The sequence below is a fragment of the Lynx canadensis genome, chromosome B1, assembly GCF_007474595.2.
Source record: "Lynx canadensis isolate LIC74 chromosome B1, mLynCan4.pri.v2, whole genome shotgun sequence".
NCBI lineage: Eukaryota > Metazoa > Chordata > Mammalia > Carnivora > Felidae > Lynx > Lynx canadensis.
The window spans coordinates 10,435,672-10,447,064 of NC_044306.2; the positions used below are offsets into that span (position 1 = coordinate 10,435,672).

Here is an 11,393-nt window from a genome sequence, read left to right on the forward strand (position 1 = left end):
AGGCATTAAATTATGTGATAACTAATGGTGATAATTAAATAATTAGACATTCAAAGGTATATAGTTAATACTGATTACTTTTTTTGAGATTCATGGTGAACAAGGCAGTGGATGAAGAAATAGGCCATTGAGAATATAAAATAGGAAGAATGGAGATTGGTATAATACATGAAGTAGAAAGATTCAGAGAACAGGAATCCATGGCAACAGGAGAAAGAAGCTAAATCTGTAACCATTTTTCCCTGGACCATCACTACACATTATATTGTGCCTAATTGTCCCACAAATGTATTTAGCAATATATTAATTTCTAAAATAGAATAACCTGCACCAACAGAGCCTTGGGCAAATTTTAAGTGCTAATACATTTGGAAGGAGGACAATCTCAGAGCACAGATTAAGGGAGAAGAGAATGAAACAGGGGTGGGGATAATACATATAAGGCAGTGCCCTACTGAGCTTCAGAGAAAGAGACAGATTATATAGTCATGTGGTTGCTCTCAGGACAGAAATTAAAGAGTCACCTGTCCTTGCACCCCATTTGGGATGTGGGAGAAAACTCTGGCTTGGAAATAAAATTCACAATGATATTTTTAACTGGAAATAACATATTTCTACTTCTAATATTTTTCAGATGAAAGAAGATGTTTTTATTTGTAATTAAATGAAAAGCTTTAACATGAAGAAATCCATACATGTTTTTTAAGTAATATTTAACATAATTCACTCCAACACATAGTAAATTCTCCGTAAAACTCAGCCTGAATTTAGACTCAATAACCATTTGTCACAGACGTTTCTTTTGCCTTTTAGCTGCTGATATAACAGGTAAGCAGGCTAAAATCATAGATAGTTACTCCTTTAAACGATTAAGATCCTCCCCAACTTTTTTTTTTATCGTTTAGTACATTCACTGAAGCCTTTGTAAACAACCTCTTTCTTTACTTATTCACTTAACAAGTATTCACTGAGTACCTACTATGTGATGAAAACTCTATTACACAGTAAAAATATAGAAGTCAATAAAACAAAACACTCCCTACCTTTTAAGCTTATGTTCTGTCTGAGAAAAGCAACAACAATAACAAATTAAATAAAACTCAACAAGAAGGTTGATTCAGCGGGTAGTTATGTGAGTGGGTGGAGAAAGATTCGATGCTACATTACATAGGTTATGTAAGGCCAAAAAAAAAAAAAGATACTTCTCTTAGGAAATGACACTTGAAACATCTTCTGAAGGAAGGAAAGAAATGCCTGTGTCTGAGGATGAGCAAGGGAAGAATTGGAGACAAAAAGAACTACTATAAGAAGATCAGAGTGGTTTTAAGAGTGAACTTCAAAGTCAGGGAATGAGGTGAAGTTGGAAAGCAGGCTGAAGTACCAGATCATGTACAGAAATATGCACTGTGGGTGAGCACTGGCTCCTCCAGGCTCCTTGCGGCCCTTGAACGTCAACTGTGCACATCTCTTTCCAACCCCGTGTTCGGTGAAGTCACGTTAGCTGCTTGGAATTGGCCATGGCAGGCTTACTTATACTATGCAATCTGTAAGTCTCCAGTTCACTGACAACCCACTCTGTCTTCAGTCCCCCGTCACTGGAGAAATAGAAAAAGCAGGCCACCATTGTCTAGCTGTCCAGGAACTCTTCCTCCAAAGCACAACCTTGTGTGCCTTTTTTGCTGTTCCGTGCTTTTGCTGGCCAACATGGTAACTGTTTTGAGCACAACAGTGAAGGAAATCTTGCCAGCCAGCTGCAGAGCTGAGACTTCTCAAAGGGCTTGTTCTATTTCCTTTTCTACTTGCAGGTTAATGTAGGATGATGAACTCCTTGATGGAGAGCTCTTGGCTGTTCTCCCATCAGCTCTTTTGCACTGTGGTCATCAGCTTTCCCCAGATCAAAAGTAGGCAGGTAAAAAAAAAAAAAAGAAAGAAAAAACAGTGGGTTCACAACGTTTGACCTCAACTGGTCTTTCTGTTATTTTGTACATTTTTCGGGAATGAAACCAAACCAGGTCTTCAGCTTTATCCCTGTTTCTTGCAAGGGAAGAGCTTTTACATAATCGCTCACATTTTTCTTTTTTCCTGATTGAGAATTTTACCCTCTTTTGTATTATTTCTGCAATAATTTGTAAACATATTTATCTTTTAACTTTTTTTTAATATTTGTGTCATACTTTTATACTACACTTATTTGTCAAAATAAAGATTCTCACATTAAAAAAAATAAACTAAATGCATTTTTTTAAAGAACAGTTGGTGTCTTGTGGACACAAGCTTATTACAGGGGGCCAGAGTCAGAGTGGGTATAGGTTGCTTGTTGTGAGGAGGGGACATGACCAACACAGCCAGCCTGAGACCAATAAAATAGGAGACCAAAGGGGGCACAACCAGTAGAGTGCTGGGTCAGTGGGCAAGCAAATGGGCTGTTCTTTGCCCTGAAGGGCCAGTGCCTAGGACAGAGCAGACAGTTTAGGAGGATATGGAAGGTATAGGTGCCTGACCCTGGTTGCAGCTGGTGGGGTGGCAGGACAGTGAGGAATACCCCATCCTGAGGGTCTTCAGCACTGAAAGACAAGCCACTCACAACACTGATGGCTCATGATGACCTAGAAGCCTGTCCACACCTACAGCTTGTCCTTCTGGTACAGGACATCTTTTACCCAATGATGCCAATTTTGGCCTAGGGCCCTGGGGTCCTCCAGTTCTTCCTACTGATATTTTAGAATTAAGGGATCAGTGCTTCTTTCTGCCATACTTCCTTTAGAACCATCGTGACCAGAGGTGTTAAAATTATCTGTGTATTTATCTCTGGGTTTCTCTGAGAGTGAGTCCTAGGGAAAGATGTGTCAGTCACTGTGCTTTGCTCTTTGGACAAACATGATTGTGACTGTCATAAGAAGTCTCACACCGAGAGACTTCCAGATGCAAGATACAAGTAAGCCAGTGGTAACTGAATTTAGGTAGAATAAAATACATATGCTTTTTTCTCAGTGAGATGGACAAGTAGGTCTTCCAGGGAGATGAAAGGGAAAAAGAGATCCTAAGTAGACATGATGACATTCTGACTTAACTAAACATTATGATGTTCTAACTAGACGTAACATACTATGTTATGTTGGTTTTATTTGTTACACGTAGGAAACTGGAAATAATCACTTATCTCAGTTTAATATTTATTTTTTTAGTGGCTACCTAGGTATCTAATTGAGTGTGGACTTTGGAGTAATACCAACTTCTGTTCCAATACAACTTATGATGTTTACTAGCTGAGTGTACTTTGTTATTTGCAATACCTCTAACTTCACTTTCACTATCTGAACTGCACATGTTAGTATCTACATCACAGAGTTTATAAAGTACTCAAGGCAGTTGTATACATAAAAATATTAAGTACGTTTTCTGGCACAAAGTAGGACTTGATGGTACAATCTAACAAGACTAGTCTTTAGAATTTGTTTGACTCTATTTGCCATGCTGTCTGCCAGTAGTTTAACTACAGTAGATTTGAAAATCTCTCTGCATGTTGTTAAAGCTTGCAGTTGAGGCCACTGGCTGGCCACTGAACTCACAAGTGTAGGTAGTGTGTTACATGAGGGGCAAATCTTTCTGACACCACAAGGGTCTCTGGCCCAATGAGTGGAGTTTTATAGTAATTCTTGCTAAAAAAGTAAGAAAGTTAATAGTAAAGTAAAATAAAGTTTCTGATAACCTCAGTTTTCTCTAATTTTAAAAGGGGCTAACAGGGGCACCTGGGTGGCGCAGTCGGTTAAGCGTCCGACTTCAGCCAGGTCACGATCTCGCGGTCCGGGAGTTCGAGCCCCGCGTCAGGCTCTGGGCTGATGGCTCAGAGCCTGGAGCCTGTTTCCGATTCTGTGTCTCCCTCTCTCTCTGCCCCTCCCCCGTTCATGCTCTGTCTCTCTCTGTCCCAAAAATAAATAAAAAAACGTTGAAAAAAAATTAAAAAAAAAAGGGGGGCTAACAATACCTTGCAGGATCATTGGGAAGAGTAAAATGTAATCATATGTTTTATACAGTGTTGTGTGCATAGAAAGCAATAAAAAGTGGACTTGATTATCATTATGGCTGTCATTCAAAATTCTTATGTAAATTAATTTTGGAGCAAAACCGTATATACAATATATACAATATATCAAGTCAATCAAAACCTTGCAATAAATGTAGATGCTGAGATATTTTTTTCTTTTCTTATTTTTTTTCTTTGTTTGTTTCTTTGCTTTTTGGTGCATTTCTTCTGCGTGTTTGTTTTCTGCAGCATTCGAATTTAGACTTAAAAACTCTTTTTTTTTTTTTTTTTTTTTTTTTTCAACGTGTATTTATTTTTTGGGGGGGACAGAGAGAGACAGAGCATGAACGGGGGAGGGGCAGAGAGAGAGGGAGACACGGAATCGGAAACAGGCTCCAGGCTCCGAGCCATCAGCCCAGAGCCCGACGCGGGGCTCGAACTCCCGGACCGCGAGATCGTGACCTGGCTGGAGTCGGACGCCTAACCGACTGCGCCACCCAGGCGCCCCTAGACTTAAAAACTCTTAAAGAAACTCAAGTCTCAGGAAAAAGATGGCATATTAATAGGTGAGTTTCTTTGCCAAAACACAGCCCACTACTTCCTCATTGGTATGAACTTCTAGTCCATTCTGCTTCTGTGTCAATTTTTTCTTATGGCCTGAGACTGGACTGTTTGAAGGATCAGAACTGAAAATCTGCAGAGTGGAAGACAAAATGGATTCCCCTTTGGGCTCTTTCATTAGTTTCTAGAGCTTTCTCTTTCAAGGACCACTTCCGTAGAAAAATAAACTCCTTTTGGAGTTTTGCCAAAGCCCATTTTAGCCACGTTCAAAAAGTATATTTGGCCTAATAAACTAAGTCTATTTTTGAGAGGTGATAACCAGAGATCGGTTTTTTTTTTATTTACTTACTAAATAGAGTTCAACTTTTCTCTTATTGGTCCCTATTTGTGTCCTTTTCTCTATGCTTGAAAATTGTCAAGATTCTTTTCACAGGGATTCATTTATAGCCTTAAAAGTTGTAGTTATTGCACATCGGGAGATGTGTCCACTCTGAATTTACCACTAACACATTAGACAGTTGTGTAATTTCTATGCTTCCAGCTATGGACTGAAGAGAATTCTCATTTCAGTGTTTGCATCTTTGCTTTTGTTTGTTGATATCTTCAGGCCTAGATATTTAAAGCCTACTTCTTGTTTCTGCATCCAGGTTTTTTAGATGCTCTGTACTCTCTACTGGCACCAGCTACAAGAATTGCTTTATTGCCTGAGAAACATTGATGATGCATCAGGATCCTTTCTTTTGATAGAACATGTCCAGCTATCTACTGCTTTAATATCACTGTATCATATCCCACAGACTGATCTAATGAAGCCCTTAATATAACTGCTATAAAAAGTCACAGGCAACAAAACTTATTGCAGTGTGTCAACAGTTCTACTATGGGCACAGGCGAGATTTTATACCCTTTACTCTTTTAAGAGTAAATGCTTCCAAGTAGGTTTTACATGAGAGCAAGAGATCTAAGCCAAAATGACTTATGTGACTTTTCTCATGTTTTCAACACGCAGTCCTTTTACACTCAAGATACCCTTGGCATATCTTTCCCTGGACATTTATCCCCTGTACCCCATACTCGGGGCCCATGATACAGTTCACATTCCTCTTTCATAGCAACACCCCTCTATGTGGTGTCCACAGATGATCTGTTAAACAACCAAGAAGAGTTGTTATGAGTTGACCAAAGTTTAATATGTTGCCCTTATTGGAGGCTCTTTGATGGGTTTTTTACAAGGAAGCCTTAATTACTTATCAAAAAGGAAAAGAAACCAGATGCCTCTTGTCTGGATTATCACAGTATAATCACTCAACACCTATTTTACATTGAAATGCAGCCACTGACTTATTTTCTTTATTTCACACTAGGTTGTGAGTTCCTAGAGTAGGTATGATGTTCCATTTGACTTTGTATCTTTAGTAGTCAGAACAGCACCTGGCACATACTATCTCAAAAATGTTTGTTGTGGTTTTTTTTTTTTATTTTTTTAACTTTTTTTTAAATTTATTTTTGAGACAGAGACAGAGCATGAACGGGGGAGGGGCAGAGAGAGAGGGAGACACAGAATTGGAAGCAGGCTCCAGGCTCTGAGCCATCAGCCCAGAGCCCAACGCGGGGCTCGAACTCATGGACCGTGAGATCGTGACCTGAGCTGAAGTCGGACGCTTAACCGACTGGGCCACCCAGGCGCCCCACAAAAATGTTTGTTGTATGAACAAATGAGGAGTAAGTGATGCTCAGATAGTACAAGCCAACAGGGTGAAAATACATAATAGGACCTGAACAGAACAGTTATGGTCTTTCAATATCCAGCCTTCTAAGTGAGATTAGCCTGAGCATCATACCTCTGAAACAAACAAACAAAAAGTGCACACCTAACATTGTGAGAACAGAAGCTCAAGGCATTTAGCATAAGGATGTGCTCTGCAGGTAAATTAGATTTACAAATATCCTTCCTTTAAGTGAGAGTGAAAAAGGAAACCAACAAACTGGAACAAACCATTTCTTCTCCCAAAATCACAAGGACAGGAGCAGTGAAGAGAGAGGATGAGGGAGTAGCGTTTTGCCTCAAATCAATACCAAGCCCACATATCAAAAATAGTAACACTCTAGGAATGTTGTCAGTTGATATATACAACCTATGGAAAATGAATACATGTATTTATTATCCTATTTAAAAACTCAGTTGTAAAGTTTTTCCATTTAAAAAGTGACATATGCTTATTTTTTAAATCAACGAGTTTGTAAATGATGTACAGATGTTATAAGAATAAAAAAAAATTTAAATAAATGCACTTTCACATGGTTGTGATAAACATATTATAATTTATAATTAAGATTTATTTGTCCTCAAAGAATTGCTTTTAAATGTCATTTGAAAAAAAATCAAGAATACTCCCTGCAAAATAAAACCAAGCCATACATTTAACATTTTCAGATACTATTTTTCTTACTTTATGGCCTTTAACATCATGCTGGTGTACGTGGGGACTTGAGAGTGTATTTTTGTGTATTATTACCACACTAGTATATTGTGGTTTCTGTGTTTTCTTCACATTTTACCTAAAGGCAAATTACAACAAAATGAAGATAAAAATGTTACCATCGTCCCATAAATATTCATCAAGACGTGTTTTTAGGTAAATGTTGTTAAGGTTTGGAAGTTATAGCAAGTTATAAATACACTACCAGAAAGGTTAATTTTCCTTCCAACTTTAGAGGGGAGAAAGAGAGAGATAGAAACAGAGATATTTTATTTCCTGCGCTGTAGGCTATACTGAGCTAATAGCAAAAGTGGAATACAATTGAAAACATAAAAATAAAATGTCCATTAAACTGGTATTCATTTTCCAGAGACCTAGTATGCAGCATGTATCAACCATGTGAGTGTAATTACTGTATAGTTTTTGAAAATATGTGGTGGGAGTCCGTTATTCACCAAGTCAGGACTTATTTTTGGATTTGTAAAAGATCTCTATGTTGGGTAATAACATGGTGTCAGCTCTGCATGAGAAGACAGAATGATGAAGTCTAAAGTGTTCTGAATGCCTGCAAATGGATCAAATGACTGAAAATAATAACTGAGTTTTTATTAGGACTGTGCTGATATTTTCCACCTTTCAGAAATGCATTCTTTATGGTACAAAATATGCTGCATTAAATTGCTAAAATCTATTGTCCTGAAAAAAGAAACAAATTATAGAAAAGTAAAAAGAATAGAATGAACTACTTGAGAGAGAGAACCACAGATGAAATAGCTCAATAATGTGTATTCAAACATTTTTCTATTAAATGGAACCAAAGATCTCCTCACCTTATATTCTATTAGTTTTTTTGTACTTTAAAAGCCTTGATACATCAGGGCTAAGTTTTATCCTTTTGTGTTCTAAGGATGACCTACTTTGTGTTTATTCTCCTCTTGATTGGTTTTGACTCTGAAAATAAACCTGTTTATTAGGACATGTATAGAGAAAAAATATCTTAAGATTCACTGGAAAAAAAAGAAGACAATGAGAAAATTAAATTTCACATTAGAACAGAATTCTGGTGGTTTCTAAATTTCCCATATATAATATGGTAGCATTTGCTCCATGTTATTTTGTTATCTCTACAAATAGGTAGAAAAATCACCAAGTCTTCCACCAGTGTATCAAGTGCTGTTGGAGCTTGGTGGTGGATTTTCACACCTCAACAACATTGATTTCATCTTCCAAATTGTACTGAAAAAGTAAAAGCAGTTGAATGTATGATATGTAAGGAAATGGATGAGAAACAGAAGGAAGTGAGGGAAACACAAGAAAATACCATTGTTGTCCCTCCCAATTCTGTCATTAAACCTAACTTGAAGGCAGTGAGGTGTTCAAGCCTTCCATATGGTGACTTCAGAAACAGCATCCACTGCACCTTAATTAAGCTTGGTTGATGCAATGAAATCAATATTCCCTTCGTAATGGCATGAGCAATATATCATTTCTATCTTTGGTCAGTTTCACTGCCAGGTATTCAAACACACTAAAAGTAGTTTGAGGTTAGAATGACATTTGCTTTGCAAGTTCACTTTTTTTTTTTTTGAATAGCTACACTATCAGTTTGTACAGAGGGAAGGCTAACATTGAATTTCCAAGGTTTTAGAATGACCTGTGTCAGAACTCCTCTGGCATGAAATATTATGCATAATTCATAATGCCTGAACTCTTCAAAATTCAACAAGCGTGATTTAATTTCAGACTAGTAGATTAGAATTAGTATGACATTTTTGGCATTGTTATTAATTTTAATAACAAAAGAAACAATTAATTATATGAATGTTGCCAAAAAAGTCTATTAAATAATGTATTTTAAGAAATCCTAGAATATATGCCTAAATTGTCATTTGTAATTGGCAATTAAAATGCTTTTTTGTGTTCAAAAATATTTAATTGAGCAAAAGTTTTTTTCCTTTTTTTTATGAATTTAATAGTATGTCCAGAAATATATTTGGTCAAAGTTAGTGGGTGAACTGACATTTCAGAATCCAATCTCTTATGCTCTACCTCAGGTTCAAAACCTTTGATCAATTATACAATAGCAGCCTTGAAGATCAAAGAATCCCTAACTGCTAGTGAGCAAATACGGGGAAACGCCATAATGCTGGAGTGAAGTCATTCATAACATGAAGTTACAGGACAAAGAGAATAACGGTCTTTGAGTATATTTATTCTCTTCCTTTTTTTTTTCATGTAGAAAATAATGGTGTGAACTGATATAATTCTGTCAAGCTTATCAGATACGTGTTTTACAGTGAACATAATTCAAATTCTGGTTGCCTTTAAAAACATTTGAGAGCAAAAAATCAATATGTCATAATGTCAGGGAATCTTTTGAATTAAAATGTTATATCATTTATTAGTTTCTCTCTTAGACCAGTTCTACATTGGCTTAAAAGTGCAACCACCATGGAAGGCTAGGAGATGACCTACACTCAGCAGTATCAAATGAATGACTGAAGAATATTTAAGGAACACTATTTCCCAAATTCAGTAAATCGAAATCCAAAGTAACAGCAGAGTGAGGTTGTGAAATGCACTGGTCAAACATGGAATCTATTCATTGAAAGTTTTCAAATATCCTGATATCAGGGGTGAAGAGAAAATGACTGAAGTCATTTTTCCACGATAAACTATATGGGTAAAATTGTTTTGTGCATTACAAGAGGAATAGGTTTTACGTGTAGCTTTGCAGCCAGTTTTCTTAATTAGCATAGACAACTTAAGCAGCTTAAAGGTATTTCTTGCTTATTAAAAATTCTCTTTATAAACTTATAAGAATAGATTTATAATGAATTCATGCTAAGAAGCATTTGTTAAATTTAGAAATTTGAGAACAACATGCTAACATCTTGTTCATGCTGTTTATGTGTCTAATCCCTCTTCTGTAAATTATTGCTTTATTTAGCTGTTTCTTGAGAAGAATACTTTGAACAAATCTGAGATTCCTGGGGCGCCTGGGTGGCCCAGTCAGTTAAGCATCCAACTGCAGCTCAGGTTATGTTCTCGTCGTTTATGAGTTCGAATCCCTCATGGGGCTCTCTTCTGACAGCTCAGAGCCTGGAGCCTGCTTCAGATTGTGTTTCCTTCTCTCTCAGCTCCTCCCCTGCTTGTGCTCTCTCTCAAAATAAATAAACATTATTATTATTTTTTTAAATCTGAGATTCTTAGTGGTTGGCCAAATTCCACTGACCAATATGCCTTCTTGTCTATTAAATCAAACTTCATATTGCTTATATGTTTTAGGAATGTATACAACTATGTGCATTGTATGTTAGATTCTATTTATTGCATTAAAAAGTGCCCTGATGTTTCTAGTGCTGTCAAGTGGTAATAGATAACATTTTTTGAGAGTTTGCTCTGTAATGGGATTTTTAATGCAGATTTTGCATGCAATATATGCATTCCAGAGGAATGGCTAAACCCTCTGGCAAAATTAAAGAGGGATTTGTGTAGTGAGCAAAATATAAATAAGTAGAAGCTTGGCAATGTAAATGAGAAAAAAGAACTTGGAAAATTCTCTGATACTCCAGAATTAGTGTCCATCATTAAATTGGCCTAGAGATTTATGTTATTTGATTTGATTGCCTGAAACTTGCTAAATTCATTGTTCTCCTAAGCTCCTGCTGCCTCCAAACTGAGTGATATCCACTCTAAGGTGATAGAATTTATGGAAAAGAAAGTAAACAACAAACTAAGGACATTATGTACATTATGTAATTCTCATGCACTCACAAAATATGAGGTTGGACTATTATTAAACTTATAGATGAAGAAATTGAGGTCCAGATTAAATGGCCAGCTTTAACCTATCCTAATATTAAACACTAAATCCTCCTCCCCCAAAATGAAATAGGTCACATTCACAAAAGCAATACAAATTTTTAAGAAATAAAAGTAAACATGTGTGCTGGCTTTATGTGAATAAAGGCTGTGTAGTAGAAGCAATTCAGAAAAGACTTGAAGTTATGGAAGAAATTAACCTGTTTTTTCACTGATGTTGTAAAATTTCATCAAGCAAGTATTTGTTCAGCACATATGTTCTAAACATTAGGTACATAGTGTTAAGTGAGGATAGAAAAGACCTGTGAATTCAAGGGGTTAACAAATTACACAGGAAAGCGATACTAAGCTAAAAACCAAATAAAAATAAATAAAGGCTAAGGAAATAACACAACAGGGAATGATTGGGTGACTACTTTATTTTAATTAATTAATTTATTTATTTACACATTTGTTCAGGTGTAGAATTTAGTGATTCATCACTTGCATACAATACCTGGGGC

General features: G+C 36.5%; 1 non-coding gene across 1 annotated transcript; it reads left to right on the forward strand.

The window, feature by feature from the left end:
• The first annotated feature begins 3,515 nt into the window (after positions 1–3,515).
• LOC115513217 lies at positions 3,516–3,667 on the forward strand. The gene has a single exon (XR_003968624.1). It is a non-coding gene; the product is annotated as a small nucleolar RNA SNORA62/SNORA6 family (small nucleolar RNA).
• The last annotated feature ends 7,726 nt before the right edge of the window (positions 3,668–11,393 follow it).